The 16465-nt window shown below is 40.3% G+C and overlaps 1 protein-coding gene across 4 annotated transcripts in view; it reads left to right on the forward strand.

Moving 5' to 3' along the window:
• Positions 1–16465, forward strand: part of DPP6 (dipeptidyl peptidase like 6) — a 582220-nt gene that overhangs the window by 377380 nt on the left and 188375 nt on the right. The gene's annotated exons all lie outside the window — the stretch shown is intronic.

The raw sequence follows: 16465 nt of genomic DNA on the forward strand, positions 1-16465 counted from the left end.
AAAATAGTCATGTTCCTTTGTTTGCCAATAGGTGAAGAACTGCTGGTGGGAGAGGTAGAAAATCTCACAGCACTAAAAAGGACAGGCAGGGTGGAGTCTGACTTGATCAACAATGTCAGGGACAGTGGAGGAGTGAAGAATGTCACGAGCTGAACAGCCTTGTCCTTTCTTCCTCAAGGGAGCACTTGGCAATGGCTGAAGGTTCATCTTTCATCATTAAAAAACTGAGGGTCTTTACACTGAAAATTATCTGCTTTCTGTAGTGGAGGTTTCAGTGATGAACTGGATGAATGCAAAAGGGAGTGAGGTAGGTATTTCTTTCAGTGAAGTGGAGGGAAAATAATGCAGCTGATATATCTTGACTAGCTCATACAAGCTGTCCATCCGTTCATTGTGCTGCTGATGTCTTTTGGCAACTAGCACAACGGCCAATGTATCAAGCACACATCAGTTGTGTCATATTCTTTCTTCACTTCGTTGACACAGAACATGCCACTAAATCTTACTGTCCTCGGTGCCACCTTTTGATTCCTGAGTTTGGTGACAGTAAATGTCACTTAAGAAAAGCACAAGGGCTGTGACTGATGATAGTTTTGGGAAACACTGCGTGGAGCTGCGTAACCGCAAGCAGTCATCCTTATTGCAACTTCAAGGGTGACTCTGAATGTACTCTTACTTTACTGGCACTCCAGGTAAAGAAGGTACTATATGTATAGTCAAAATAGGGGGGAAGATGAGTCCATGGTTTGCTAGTCAGAGAAAGGAGACTGGGGAGCTCACACACGCAACTTTTGGTCCCCAATTTACTGAACTACCATTATTTAGTCAATGCCATGAAGATATGGAATCTATTTCAGTCATCCTGAAAAAGTAGGACTTCAAATGAGTTTCGTTGTCCTGTCAGTTAAAGTTAGTGGAAACCTGAATGCTTTTGTTCAGATCTTCCACACAGATATCAGAAGTCTTGCTGAATGGGTAGTTTTGAGTTCAGAAACAAAATCTTGCCTTTTTTGAGTATACTGAAGCATGCGTGACTAGAGGTAGAGGGGCCACAATTTGCTGGGTGTGAGCAGAGTTGACAAATGGGATATGTCTAACCAAAATGACTTTATATTGCATTACGCAAAATGTTGGGCTCTGAAGCCTGGTAGGAAGGAGAAAGCTGCTTCTAATTATGATTCAACGTTATCTTTCACTGATAACAGCCTTTTTGTAATCAAAGAATGTAAAAATGAAACGCATGTTGCTGATTTTTGTGTGTGCACCGATGAGCAATACAATCACAATGTAGTTTTAAATTAAATTCTTTTGTTCCTTTTGCTAATTTCAGTTTGATGGTTTTCCCCAGTGCCAAAGCCTAATTTACAGCAGAGAAAATTCCCTTAAATTGATTTTTAAAAGTGCACTCACATACACTACATTAACCTTTTAATTCCCTTATGGTATGTGTCAAAGCAAAATGATCCCTGTAACTCTGGCTATTGCAGAGACAAATATGTATGGAGTATATTAATTGATAGAGTTCCCATTCTTCTCTGGACAGATTCATCACATAGTAAATGAAATCCTGGTTGTGCTAATGCTTGTCTCTCTCTTTAAAAATGCCTGTGCCCCAGCCCTGAGCATTTGCCTTCTCCCACTGCCATATCTCATCGCTCCAGAACTCTGTTTTTAGTTATGGAAGAAGTTTTGTCTCTGAATTTAGATAAAGAGAACAAAGGTACCAAGGACCAGGTCCTGAGGAGTATTTCTAGGCCTAACTTTTGGTGAAACCACAGGAAATTAAGGGTCTAAACACCTCTGAGGACATGGACCTGCACATGGTCCAATGCAGTATCATAAATATACCTTCATGGCGGTCCTGAGGAGGTTGCTGTAGTACCATGTGAATAAGCTAGAAGGGAATACTCGATGAGGAAGACAATACTGGCAGGGTTTCTGCAGCATCTCATGAGTTTAGCATGTGTGTAGGTCTTGCGAAGTGAGTGCGGTAGACAGGGAGGTGAAGGTAGAGGACTTTTTGGATGTGTTTAGAACAGGAACTGATCTAAAGCTTTTCTGCACAATGTGCAGTAAAATTAGTAGACTTTCTGAGAGGAGTCCAACTTTCTGTGGCTTTTGTACTGCCAATGAATGAGAAATAGTAGGAAACATGGAGATGCCCCCCTTTCACCACTGGGCCTGTTAAGCGCTATGAAGTTCAGGAGTCATGCCCCTGCTTCTCTGGAGGATGAGAGGTTTGTGAAGTGCAAAGAATAAACTCCTCGTCGTCCTTGGGCACTTGTCTTTTTCCCTTCACATCTCTGAAGCATTTTTTCGTAGGATGCAATGAAACAGCCACATACCAGTTACTGTGTCTGCTTGGGTAACTTCTGTCCTTTCAAATCATAAAACACATTTATATCAATATGATATCCTTGTATTTAACTTCTCTTTCAAATATTGAGGGTACCTTTTTAGTCCACACTCTCTTACTTTTGATGTCACATATGAGAGAGTGACAAAATTCAAGGGAGAATTTTGGTTGCAGGGGATACTTTATGGCTTGAGACCACTGAAAAGAAGACAGGTAAACCAACAGTGTGTTTCAGGAAAAGAAATGTTATTGTCAGTGATGTCTCCTTTCACTGCTGTTAAGGTGCTATTGAGATCAGTTGTCACTGAGTGAGATTAAAAATGATCATTGTAATCCAGTGGCTTTGCTGCAGGATGGCAGAGACCCTTGTGAAATAGATCTTACTGGAGAAAGAACTACAGTTTGTGTGTCAGCTGGTTTGCTTTTTTGAGTTGGAATGCGGTTATCTCAGTTCCGTTAATTCACCTACCATCAGAATTTTAATTTAATTCACCATCCAGAATTTTACTGAACTATGGATACTTATTTCAAGTGAAAAATGAGGAAGAAAAGTGTTCCTTTGATATAAAGAGTCACACTTCTGTGATTCTGTGCCACAGTTAATACAACACAGTATGGGAAACAAAGTTAGCATATTGCTTTCCTGAGGAAAAATAACTTGCTGTTTGTTGGTTGTGTTTACTGCTGTCTAGAAAGTTTTGAAAATGAAAACAAATGACTTTGCAAATCTCTTTGTAATGGGCTGTGAGAGCCCTAGTAAAAATAGAAATCAATTAAAACAGACCAAGCATAAGACTCGTAAACCTTTGGAGACCTTGGAGTCACTTTGTCTGACAGCAGCATTCAGTCCTGAGCCAGTCCACTGACATTTCACGCCAAAAGCCCTAGCACCCTTCAAAGAGCTGTAATTCTTCACACTGCAATTTTCCTAAGCTAGGGCTGGACAAGGGCCAATGGGAATTAAGACTTTCTTTAAACTTTATGAACATCAGGATGTCCAAGAAGTGTATTCTGTTACTTAGTTCAAGAATACCTGGAAAAAGCATAAGCAACTCCCAGTGGGGAGGAACTGAGGTGTTACATGGGACTCCCAGCTATTTTCAGGAAAGTCTCTCTGCAGAGATTCTGCTCTCTGCCTCAGAGTCCAAGCTGCTCTCATGGAAGCCAATGGGGGTTACTCGTATCCCCTGATGGAAAAAACAGCCATCCCTTGGCCATCTTGAGACCCCGGTCCTTTGCTCCTTGCTTCTGCATGAGTAACACTACAAGCTCAAGCAAATGATTTTCATTAAGAGTGAAGACCGCAGAACTGAGATGAGTTAGGAGCTGTAGCTTAGATTTGGGATCTGGAGCTCAGGTGAAGTTTAGGGCTACATTTATATTTCAAAATAACCCAGATGGGTGCATGGGCCCAAGCATAGGACTGTGATTGTCCGCGTGGTTTGTTAGTATGCTCCCAAGCATGATTCTGGCCCATGACAACCAGGACTTTCCCAGAAATACTGCAGCAAAGATTGGATTCAGAGTGGGTGGGGACTATTCTAGTAAAGGCAGTTTTAATATATTCATGCTGTGTTGAAGTGTAAGAGAGTTTAGCTGTGAGGATGTGAGGTGTGCTGTGTCAATTGGCCTTGGGACTAGAGAATAGGTTTTGCTTTATTTACTGGTTTCTGTTTAGCTGTGAAACCAGGAATAAAAGATTCAGGGCATCAGAGAGGCAGAGAGACGAAGTAAAACAGATCCTGGCTGAATAGGCTGGAGTGAAAGGGTCTTAGCTGGAAGAGAAAAGCCTTCATTCTGGATCTTACTCTGCAAACTGCCTATGTATCTTTCCATTTAAAGATATAAAGAACACTGGAAACAGGTAAGATACATCTCAGAGTGAACAGATGCAGCAAACCCACACTTACACATTGCTTTTCCAGTGTTCAACTTTGTTAAAATTTATCCAAAAGAAGCAAATTCCCTCTTTATTTTTTCATGAAAATCTTGGCTGTGTGCTACAGAATGGAACAGAGCATTAGAGCCCAAAACATCATATATGACTTTAGTGTTTTGGCCTTTGATCCTAGAAACAGCAGAAAATGAAGATTCTATTAAAGATAAAGTTGTAAGATAAGTAGCATGTTGTGTAAGTATTATTACAAAAATGAATAATACAATTTTTGAAACTCTTTGAAACCTCTGTACATCAAACAATTTGTATTTCTTAAAACACCAAACGATTGGCGTTTGAAATAAATTGTATAAAAGTTGTATAACGTTAATCTGTGAATTTTAGAATCCCAAATAACTCTGGAGTTTTCATTTTACATGCCTCCTATGCTATACTTTGATTTTAATAGGACACTTAGAAGCTTGAGAAATACAGCATCATAATCTGATTAATTCATATTATATGGAAAAAAATTAAAGGACTCAGGCATGCTGCTAAGAATGTTGTTACTGATGTCAGTAAGGATGGGTTCTGGCTTCAAATGAGAAGGAATTTTTCTCTCTGTTGAGATACTTAAGGTTTACTTAAGGGAAATGTGGGGGTTTTTTTGTGAATGATGCTTTATGTAAAGCACAAGTTCCTGTGTAATAAGAATGATCATTTCATCAAAAACAAAATCACCATTTGTAATGCTGAGCAACATTTGCTATGTTATTTAACATGATAGTTTAATCTCAGTGGAGCAGAACATCTCTAGAATCCTGCTGGGAAAGAAATCTGTGATTTTTACTGGTTCTTTACTGAAGTTTGAGATTGTTTTAGTGTGCATGCATCAGATTGTGTCATTACATCTATTTTGTTAGTTTGGACTTTATTCAGTGAGTAAAAACTGCTTACTTTGTCTCTCTTAATGGACATTCAGGTTAATTTTCATTAGTTTGAAAATCCTATTACTATAGGCTCTGATCAAATGTTCTTCCCCTAAAAAAGGTCCTGAATTAACACTGCAGCTTCCCCTTACCTTCGCTGTGATCCCACATCATTGTTTTGCCCACTGGTCTGACTGTGCCTCTCACCTCCCCTTGTAACTCCAGGACTCAGGGCTTGCTGCCTGTCTCTGACCTGCTTTGGTTGAGGGCTCCCAGCAGCCGCGGTACCTTCTGTTGCTGCTGTCGCACCCCAACCACCCCTCGTATCGGCTAAGCCCTTCCTCTGACAATCCAATCCACCATGGTCTTGTAGGAACTGATGATGAAAGAAACATATTTGGAACAAAAAACAGTTAATTTATTTGAGCCAGTAACAGTAGGTACTGGTCGGCATGGCAGGTGATACTGAGGGTTCTTCTATATTTCTTTCTGTTTCTTTTTTCCATAGGTGCTCTAAGCTCTGCTGAGTGTTAATGAGCGTTAGGTACATTGGCCAATGCAGAATGGCCCTTCCCTAACCCCCAGCTGTTTTAATCCACACATGAATTTGTGTAATAATTACTGTATCACAGATGTGTTTGCAAGTAACCTGGCAAGGTAATTTTTACTTTCTTAGCACGCAAGACAGTTTCTACATCCTGAGTTTGATAGACATCTCAGAAGGATGCAAAATGAAATTGATAAACCTGTTTTCTTCCCACCTGCTGTACACGCCATTTACGTATTCCAAACAAACCCCTTCTGGCTGTCTCCGCAGCTCCTCAATGTGAAAACTCTGCTCTCTTCACGGCTGTTTCTCAGGTTGTTCAGAAACAAATTATTTAGGAATTAAATTTTGTTCACTTCATGTCTTCCCTCCTGTAATGTTTAGAAAGACATTACTTAGAAATTAAATTACAGGAAAAAATGCCTATGAGTTAGGAAAATATAATATTAAACAGAATTTCTAATGCTGTCTTTTTACCCAGGGAGATTAAACACCTCACTATTTCACTTATCACAAATTCTTCCTTGGTGTTCAGAGTCAAGTGGAATGATATTCCCCCCCCCCCCTTTTTTTTTTAGGAACACAGTTTCTCTAAAACTTGTAATTGCCATTTTACAAATGTAAGCAGAATGGCTTTCTGTTGGAATTAGGGAGGGGACAGACTTGAGAGGCTGTTTCTCTGAGCTCTCAAATCTTGCAGAAAAGCTTTTTTCATATTTCTTGAGATCGTTGTTCTTCAAGATATAGAGTAGAGAAATGGTAGCCTAGCAAGCTTTGGCAGCATAACCCTTTGCAGATGCTTTCTGATGGGTATGAGCTGTTTCAAGGCTTGGGTGACCATCTCAGCTCAGCTTGGAGGAGGTGCAAAGCTTCCAGAACATTATAGTGGCAAAACTGGAGCAAAACAACTGCTGTGAGATACAGAGGTCCTGGGGATCAGTGATATAATCTGTAGCATTTGGGCTTGCCAAGTCTGTTCATGGATCTGTTCAGAACACAGACACAGAAAATTCAAAGCATCAAACCAAGCGCCATGGCAGATATTTCATCCTAGAGGAGGATTTGTTTCTGTTTTAGCAGATAAATGTGTGTGCTTATATCAAACACTGAAATAAAATCAAAGAAATGCTGTTGATTTTACAGGGTCTGTCACTATTGGGAATGGATCTTTAATTATCACTTGAATTACAGTAGCAGCTTTGGGCTCCAGTGAGGAATTGGAGTCCCACTGTGCCAGGAGCTATAAAAACATCTAGGTTACAACAGATGAATGAACTAAACTGAAGGTGGGAAAGTGAAGAAGATGAATAAGGTGAAGAAGATGAATAAATCAAGGCTATCACAGTTCTTGCCTAAATGTATCTCTAATCACACATGTTGTGTGTTGTACTATGTCCTTTCTCCTGCACTTGAGTCACAAGATGATCATGTCCTTGGCTGGAGCCACGCTTACTGCTTCTGGCCTAACTGGTGATTGGAGCTTGAAATTTTGTCACCTTGAGAATAGACTCCTGGTGGGATTTTCAGAGTCCAGGTTCAAACTTCTAACTTATTCTGGAAATTCCACTTATTCACTCTGTCCCAAAATGCTAGGAATTATTTCAGAATGGTTCATATAGGAATGTTGCATATTTATATTTTGCAAAGGGGTAGGAAAATGTTAGTGTGGTCACTATACTCAGGTACAAAAGTCATGTGAGATGCCATTTCAAAATATAGAGAAGCTAAATTAATCTTTTAGTGCTACGAGATCTGGAGAGGATCCAAAACCTCTTCATCATAATGCTCGTAAAAATGATGTGAAGTTATTAAATATCCATTTCTACAGTACCGTACGGCCAGGAATTCCAGATAATCCTATATTTAGATATTTTTACAGTTTTTTTTTTTTTTTTTTTTAATTTAGAAGTAGCTCTAGGTTTCATTTGTAGCTGACACATATTGGCTTTGCTCCAGTGGAGGCAATGATCTGTGGCAGTCATTGCTAGCTGAGGATCTGGTGCCTTCTGCACTAAAATTGTGGAAGACCCATCATCTGTTAAAGTTAACAGTTAGGTGTAAGGTGCAGATGGTGTTCGTTTTCTCCTATTGGTTTTGTAACAAAAACATATAAGACTGAAAGTTCTATCAAAGCATAAAACGTGCAAGATTTATTTTTACAAAGGGGTGAATGTTACAGATGCAGCCTTTTTTCTTGCTCATTCTCAAACATTCTGTTAATGCTCACCCTCAAAGTATTTGTGTATCTGCACTTGGCAGAAAATTATGAGAGCAGACATAGCTAGAGGACCAGAAGGAGTGGCTTAAAGACATTTATTAAAGAGCTTTTCATATGCGAAGGGTAAGATATTGTGTTGCAGGTGTGCAGGCTAGAAGATTTTTTTCTCACAATGCTGGGAGCAGACAGCACTGATGCTGTTATTAAGTTGTAGCTCCTTATTAAGGAAAAGCATCATTTATCACTAGTAGCTGAAGAAAAGCATAAGGTAGTTGTCTTTCATCTCTGCAACAAGCAGGATGTTTTTATCCTTCTGAATCCTGCTGGAGGACTCTTGCAGGGTAGCCCATGTATGTGTGATGCCTCATTTGGAAAAGCAGCCTAAGCTCTTTTTTCTCTCACTGAAGCCCCCAAAGTGTCATCTTTTTCATCCGATCAGCTCAGTCTGAAGTAGCCTCTCCTAACCCAAAGCGATTTCCTATCCAACATTACACTTGAGCTGGAGCACAGCTCTCAGTCGTCTGCAGGAGGAGGAGAGGGAGGCAAGCAGGGAAGAGAAGGAAAGGACACCTTCATAAGCAAGTAAATAAAAAACCCTGGAAAGTGACTCAACTTGTATTCAGAGATGAGAAAGATACATATATATGCTTATTATTGTTTCACAGAATCACAGAGTGGTTGAGGTTGGAAGGGACCTCTGGAGATCATCGAGTCCAACCCCCTGCCCCAGCAGGGTCACCTAGAGCACATTGCACAGGATTGTGTCCGGACGACTTTTGAATATCTCCAAGGAGGGAGACTCCGCAGCCTCTCTGGACAACCTGTTCCAGTGCTCTGTTACCCTCACAGTAAAGAAGCTTTTCCTCATGTTCAGATGGAGCTTCTTGTGTTTCACTTCATGTCTGTTGCTTCTCCTCCTATTGCTGGGCACCGCTGAAAACAGTCTGGCCCCATCCTCTCTACACCCTCCCTTCAGACACTTGTACACATTGATAAAATCCCCCTTCGATCTTCTTCTCTCCAGGATGAACAGGCCCAGCTCACTCAGCCTTTTCTCATAAGAGAGATGTTCCAGTCCCTTCATCATCTTAGTTGCCATCCGCTGGACTCGTTCCAGTGGCTCCATGTCTCTTGTACTGGGGAACCCAGACCTGAACACGGTGCTCCAGATGTGGCCTCACCAGAGCTGAGTGTTATTGCATTATGATATTTCCTAAGAGCTATAGTCATCAATGAGCTTTGCACTGTGCCAGGCAGACTACCAAAAACGATTCTTGCCCTCAAAGATCCTATGTCCTAAATTTAAGACAGAAAAGGCGATGGAGCCAGCCAGGTAGAGGAGTGCAATGGGGCAGTATTGATCGGCAGTATAACCAGTGGCCTCAGCAAACCTCCCACTGTAACCACTGCTGTACACACACAGACTTACTGCCATCATCATTGCGATTAATATTTCATTTTTGCTGCACAAGGTTAATAACCTACCAGTATGGGGTACCCACTCCTAACCTCATTTGTAATACTATTTAGCAGTCGCAATCTGCAGCAATTTTGTATTATAAGAAACTAATTAACAGCAGGAATATTTTTCCACTGAACAGCACAGGAGTTTTACCAGGGATAACAGTGTTCCTAGGATGTGCCATAATTCCTAAGCAATGTTTTTATTTTGGGCCATATTCTGAAATCAATGAAATGACTTGCCAGAGACGTTGCACTCTGTATGGTGGGTCAGGAGACAAATGTTTTAATTCAGAATAAGGTAGCGTGAGAGATGGAGGTAGAATACATATTCCTGCATTAGCTGAGTGTTTGCAAGCTTTCTAGAAGATTGTTTATTTACTGTGTTTATGGGGATAGCATTTCAGGTCACATCCAGGTTATTTAATTAAAATTTTAGAAGCAAATCAGCAATTCAGGAAGCAGATCTTGCAAGCGTGGCAGTTCAGGAAGCTCGACAAAACTGCTGCTATAAACCCCACTCTGCCCCCCCTGAAGCCAATAAAAGGAGTTGCACCTGCTTTTGTTTCATACCAGTATCCATCACTTAATTAATTAATTAATTTATTTATTTATTTATTCTGATTTACACCTGTATAAGTGAGAGGAGAGCTCAGTCTCCTACATGCATGTGTAGCAATGCACCTGTGAGACTTCCCACAGATGCAGATCAGTTTACATATCTTGTATGGTCTTTAAGTGAATGATACCAGGTAGGATGTCTCCTGGGGCCCTATTTTTAAGCCTTTGCTTGCAGGAGGACTCTGAAAGAGGCATTGCTGGGGAACCTGTTCCCTGGGAGAATTTCCCTGGGTGAAATTAGTGCTGTCAGGAGAGGGTAGCTAGGTTAACAGAAGAAGGAGGTGAAAGTCTGTTGCAGTGGCCCAGGTATACAGTGTGATCCACTCCAGTGGTAAATGTGTCCGAAAGGAGCAGTATGATACATCTAGATTCTGTTGTTATTGCACAAAAGTGGCAACCCCTTCTTGAAAAGGACTAAGAGGCCCACTGTGACCCATGCACTATGGATACTTAAGAGATGCTGGTCCATGACCAACATTTCCTTAAATAATACCAGTACTTAACAAGCGATGCTTATATTGACTTTGTCTCATGTAGCAATATTGACATGAGTGTTTAAAAAAAAAAAAAAAAAAAAGTTGTGCTGGAAGACTTTCTGTTCTAAGAAGATGTTTTATTCTAATATGGCCACCTAGCTGGCAGCCTTTCGGCAGGTTTCAAATAAACATGCCAGAAATAATTTTGTTGACAGCATCTTGGATTGGAGCATTTCCAGCCTTCATCCATAACATGCCAGGACAGTGATTCTTTCACAGGCAGGAAAATATGTCATCACAGATCCATAGTTTAGAGCCTTAAAATACTGTAGATGTCTGGTTTATGGCTTCAAAGTCAACTTCACAGGGGGGCAACATTATTTTTCAATCATAAATGGAGACAAAAGTGATAACATTTATAGTTTTTAATATGAGGCATCAGTGAAGTGTGCTTATTTTAAAACCTGTGGTAACGTCTGTTTTACTTTCCTAATCCTAAAACAATTAAGGTTTTATGTAAGAGAAAGAAGCGTCTGTGTGTGTAAAACAAACTGCAAAGGAAAAAAGGAGAAAAACAGGCTGAGGGCTTTTAGCTTGCTTGCAGAGGTCGTTCAGATTTTGTGTTCGTTCTTCACCATGAGCGGAAGGGAGCAGGTGACTCCTTCGAATGACTGACTTTTTTTCAACGTTTCCTTTTATGATAATGTCAGCAGAATCATGTTGCTAGAGCAAAAACTTTGTGTGCTTGCTTTGTTTTCATTTGGATAATACGTTGTCAGATTTCATTATTAAAAACGAAGCGATATCTTCAAGATTAACAGCCATGATTAATGAGGGGTGTCTGTATTTAAATCTGCATACCAGGATCTTCCAGGAAAGGACAAATTATACCTTTGTACTGCAGATTGAAAACAAACGCTTTGCGCTGCTGTTTCAGGATTATTTACCTTCTTGAATCTGTACCTGCCTGGGGCTTAATCAAACACCTCCTGGGGTTCTTCCAAAGCAGGGATACCTTCTTGAAGCAATATGAATATGTAGTTGCTACCTGCTTGTGGGAACCTGTTTTTAAGGAATGGGAGTTTGCTGCCAAGCTCATGGGTGTCAGAAAATGGTAGAGAGGCTGTAATCTCCTTGAAGAAGAGCTGGGCACAGTTACACAGCAACATTTCTGTGGAATTAAGAAAAATACAGATAGGAGAGACCTAAGATTTTTTGTGCTAACATATATATGGCATACTGTGTTTGCAGCAGATCTGCTATAAGAGTAAGTGACTCCATCAAAAGAGACTTCAAATGAGTGAGAAGAACAAAAAAGTTACTTTCCAAGCCTGTGGAAAGAATTAAGCTGTTTACCTTTTGGTTGAAATGTCATTTATCTCACCTTGCTTTTTATCAGGGAAAATTTCCTGATGGAATTTTGAAAGTAAAATAAAAATGGTCCTTTTAGCTTCCTTGCAGAGTATTAAAACCTGAAGTTGTTTTTTTTTTTTCCTCCTCTTGATGTATTAGAATTTCCCAGTCTTGTTTATCATGATTTTCCTCACATATTGATCGGATAACTAAAGAACTGATGGGATTATGATATGATAATGGATTCAGAGAAAATACCGATGTACTGAAAGTTCAAATGTCTACGTGAACAACTATCACCCTGGGACCCACAGATGGGGAAACCTCACTGAATGCAAGGTTTTATTGATCTTTTGAACTGGTTTGTAAATCTAATTCAAGTCCCTGAACCATTTTTTTTTCATTTTTATAACTCCTAACCATTTGGGTGAGGTTGTTAGATTATTTTCAGGAATGTGTCCTTTATGAGCTTTTGATACATAGTCTTCCTAGCTAGAGAAACTGATTCTATATGAGGAGGAAAAATCAGTGTTCTAAATGTTCAGTTCAAACTACTGTATTGATTTTTTAACAAAAAGTTTTTTCTTGCCCTCTATTCTGCATTATTCTATTATTTTGAAAAACAGTCATTAAATCAAAAACAGTCAGCTATTGTAAACTGCTTGTCTAGGAGCTTTTGTTTGCTTTTTAGTAGAGATATCTCTTTACTTGAAGGTTTTTATCATGCCGAGGTTTGGAAGATAATAATTTTGACCACAGTCTACTGAGAACTGAAGTTAAACCAAATACTGCAAAAATTTTAGCCCTAAATACCATTTATTTTGTGTCTTTCATGGGAGCATCAAGACTAATTTAAAGTTAAAGTTGACACTTGATATCAGCCCTGGGAGGCTCAAAATGAGATTAGACTCTTTGGGGGGATCGGGGAGGGGGGGGAGGTTCTCATATTCCCCTGCCGTGATACCTCATTTCATGCATTTACATGGCAGCACAGCTCCTTCTCTCCAGCCTTGGGACCTTGTCTGACGTATAAATATGGAAGTACATGCGTGTGTGTGTAGCTATATCCCCTGTATCTATGTATCGTGTATACGTGTGTGTGTGTATGTTCCCTGATCCTGGCTGGCTGCCTGTCACAGGACTGCTGTTCCCATGGTGTGGCTGATACATAATTCTCATATAAAGGTCCCAGAACTGGGGAGGTCAGCGATATAGCTCATCATCTGCAATCTGTAGACATTTTTAATATCTAGGCAATTGGAGGAGAAACTGGGAGTTACAGTTCAACTGTGTAACTAGACCTAAGATTTGAAGGGCCAAAGCTTTTCAGCATCGGGTTCTGCAGAGATGTGTATGACGCGTTGCTTCCTTAACACTTGCCAGAAGAAACAGTGTGACAGCTTATTAGGTACCTAATTTGCACAAGCAAATTATGATTCACATGCAGAAAGGTAGGGGGTTATGGGCATAGCTAAGCAAATGCTGTCGTGCTAGATTTTAAATTGCCTACAGGATCTTCAGCCTCGCTTGGGTCCTGACAAAGATTTTCCCATCATTTCATTTGAACATAAAATTCAGCTTTTGCTTCAAAAACTTTCCAGCTCTGACCTGCAACTGTGTTATAAACTAGAAGAGTAGAACATAGTAGGGTTTGTTGAAATCCTTTACCATATAACTATGACAAACTTCTGTTTCTTTTTATAATTGTACCAAAAAAATTGTAAAGGCAGACAGGAGGCATATATTTCATTGTACATCAAGGCTACATCAAGAAGTCTCCAGTGTGCATCCTATTTGATGCCTCTTCTCCCTATTCTTTTGCTCAAACCTGTGGCTGGTCCATAGTGAATAAAGCAAGAGTGGTTGAACAAATATTCCTCTGCAATGACTCCATAAGTAGGAAAATCCCATACTGCTGCTCTGTCCCCCAGCTCTGTGCTGGAGGAGGAGTTGTCTGCAATCAGGAGCATATGGTTTTTGTGCTGTGGTTTGTTGTCCAGAGTACTCCTGGGGCAAGACTGTAACACGTTGCCCTTTTATTGAGGGTGGGGTTTATCCGAGTAAGTTTGCCCTACAGATACCTGGATACCGTCATTCTATTCTTGAGAAGCTGTTGAGAAGTATGAAACCTGCACTTGCAGAACTGATTTTTCTATTAGATAGGCAAACTGTATGGTGACATAGGAATGAAGACTAACTCGGGCACATTCTTTGATATTTCATTGCCTAGTCCTGCTCAAACCTTTGGCAAGAAGAACCCATCAATGACACTGGTTGGTATAAGTCTTGCAGAAAGTAGAAGGAGAGAGTAGAGCATGTCTGATGGAAAGCTGGAACTGGAATAACTGTTCTGAAGTAACCAGGGAAAGTTATCTCTAGCATAAAAGCTAAAGGGTTCTGTAGCTAAAAGATATCTTTTATAGGTGGAATATTGCTTCCTCCTGTGTCTTTCTACTTAGTGTTTCTGTCAGGCCTGTGGTGTTGTCTGTATCTTTCTCCTACCCCATTGCCCATGAGAAGCTGTTAGGACTTGGCAAGTGGTTGGGTAGAAGCACTGTGTTTTTTCAGGTGCTTTCTCCTCATTTTTCCTGTTGTCCCTTTAGGTTACACTGTGCCTTATTGTGAAAGAAAAAATATTTCTGCCACTGAGTAACAAGACCTGAGTTCGTTTCCTGGATTTATTTCTGTTTTGTATGTGACCCTGGGAAAGCCACAGACTCTCTTCTGAGCTTTCATGCACCACCTGAAAAATGGGGACCACAAAGCTGTTGTAAGATTAGATTCATTAATATTTGTAAAGATGCTTAGGATGAAGGTGCTCTATAAATGCCATGGTTTATATTTCCACTTTTCACTTGTTGGCAAAATTGCACTTCTCAGGGCTCCTGACCTACTTTTAAGATTTTTTTCACCAGTAAGATTAATAAACTATAAATTTGTTCCTTCTAATTATTTTTCATTTCAAATACAAAGCCAAGTGCAACTGAAGGAAAAACAAGGAGAAGCAGGGGTATTAAATTTCACTCCTCATTACCAGAAGGAAAAGAACCCTCTTGTCAGCTAGAACTAGAACTAAAATAAACAATAAAATTAAAGATGTCACCTCTATATGTTTAATGACTCACAGCTTAGCTCTCCAGTGCTCACTCATAACCTTTTCCAGCTAGGCTAGATCCCAAAAGGCATAGGAAAAGGGACCCAATAATATCTTTTTCTGTAAAATAGATTTTTGATATGGAAAAAATGGAAAAATATTTTTTCACATTATTTTCCCAGTGTTTTCCTGATATCAGAACTTTGACATTTACCACAACTCCCTGCTCAGGTCATGTTCATGTATAAAAAAAACATTATGGGAAGTGAAATTATCCTCTGGGTTTCAGAAGAACTGGACCTATTACAAGGCTTCTTTCTTTCTTTCTTTTTTCCTGAGAAAAATAAAAAAGGGAGAAAAAGAAAAAATTATTGAAAAAATACCAGCAGGAACTGTCTTAGACCCAGCATCCCTAATAACATAGGAAATGAAGCAAAAGTCCTGAATCAGTGATGCTGACAGGGAGGAGGAGCATTTGGAGTTGTTCAGGCCGTGAGACCACCTCTGCTGAGTGAATTCAGCCTTCCGAGAAAGTGGAGTCCACTGATATTTTGCACAGTTCGTGTGGATGCTGCAATGCATGCGTGAAGTCAGATTTAATGTACAGTGCTAAGGGAAATCCTGTGAGAAGCAAGACAGGGATAAAGTGCAATAAATATTTAAGATCTTGTGAGTGTAAACACAGCACTTCATAAAACCTCAATCACGAGAGAAGAGGTGCTATACAGGTAGAAGACAAAACATATGGTACAACCACAGTCAAGTCAAACCAATTAGTGAATAGTGCTGGAGCTTTTATTCTAATGTTTTAGGGCATGATTAAATATAATGTATATGTTAGACATGAAGCATGTCGCCACGTCCTTAGACCTACCAACATATGAATGCTGTGGTCTGAGGGAGGTGTGAGGTTTTCCGAGGAGAGAGAGAAAAGGTCACTGTGGGGATATCCTCCTTGGTTTTTAATCTCTATACATGCTCTGGTAAATTATTTATCTTCCCATATTCCTCTCTGGCATCCTATTATGAAAGTCTCTTGAAAATTACTGTAATACTTTATTCTCAGACTTAATGAGGAGAGGTAGTCAGTCACCTTTCGATAAGTGAATTCAGATGAGTCCTGGTGCAGGCAACTGGAGCTTGGACGTGAGGAAGCGGTGGGAAGTGTGGGTCATGCTGCTGAGTATCCTACGTGCGTCCTTTGCCTCACCCAGAGCCTTGGTCCTGGCTGCTTGCAGACCGATGTGCCTCGTGTTTGCCTTCTGGTCTAACCTTTAGCTATCTTTCACTGTGTGTGCACATCAAACGTGGTCCTAAGCAGTGGATGCCGAGTGATGGCTCCTGCAGTCTTTAGGCTTCTGGGGAACCCATGGCAGATCCTGCCATTTTATCCCTCTGCTCCAAAGGAGGAATCCAGGGAATTAGAGGCACAGGGAAGCGGCTGTTGGCAGTGACAGTCCCCCAAGGATCTGAGCAATCTTCACCTGCTCCTGCACAGGAAAAGTTATCTCAGAGGTGAAACACCAGACATTTG

This window comes from Dromaius novaehollandiae, chromosome 2 (assembly GCF_036370855.1).
Source record: "Dromaius novaehollandiae isolate bDroNov1 chromosome 2, bDroNov1.hap1, whole genome shotgun sequence".
In the NCBI taxonomy this organism is placed as follows: domain Eukaryota; kingdom Metazoa; phylum Chordata; class Aves; order Casuariiformes; family Dromaiidae; genus Dromaius; species Dromaius novaehollandiae.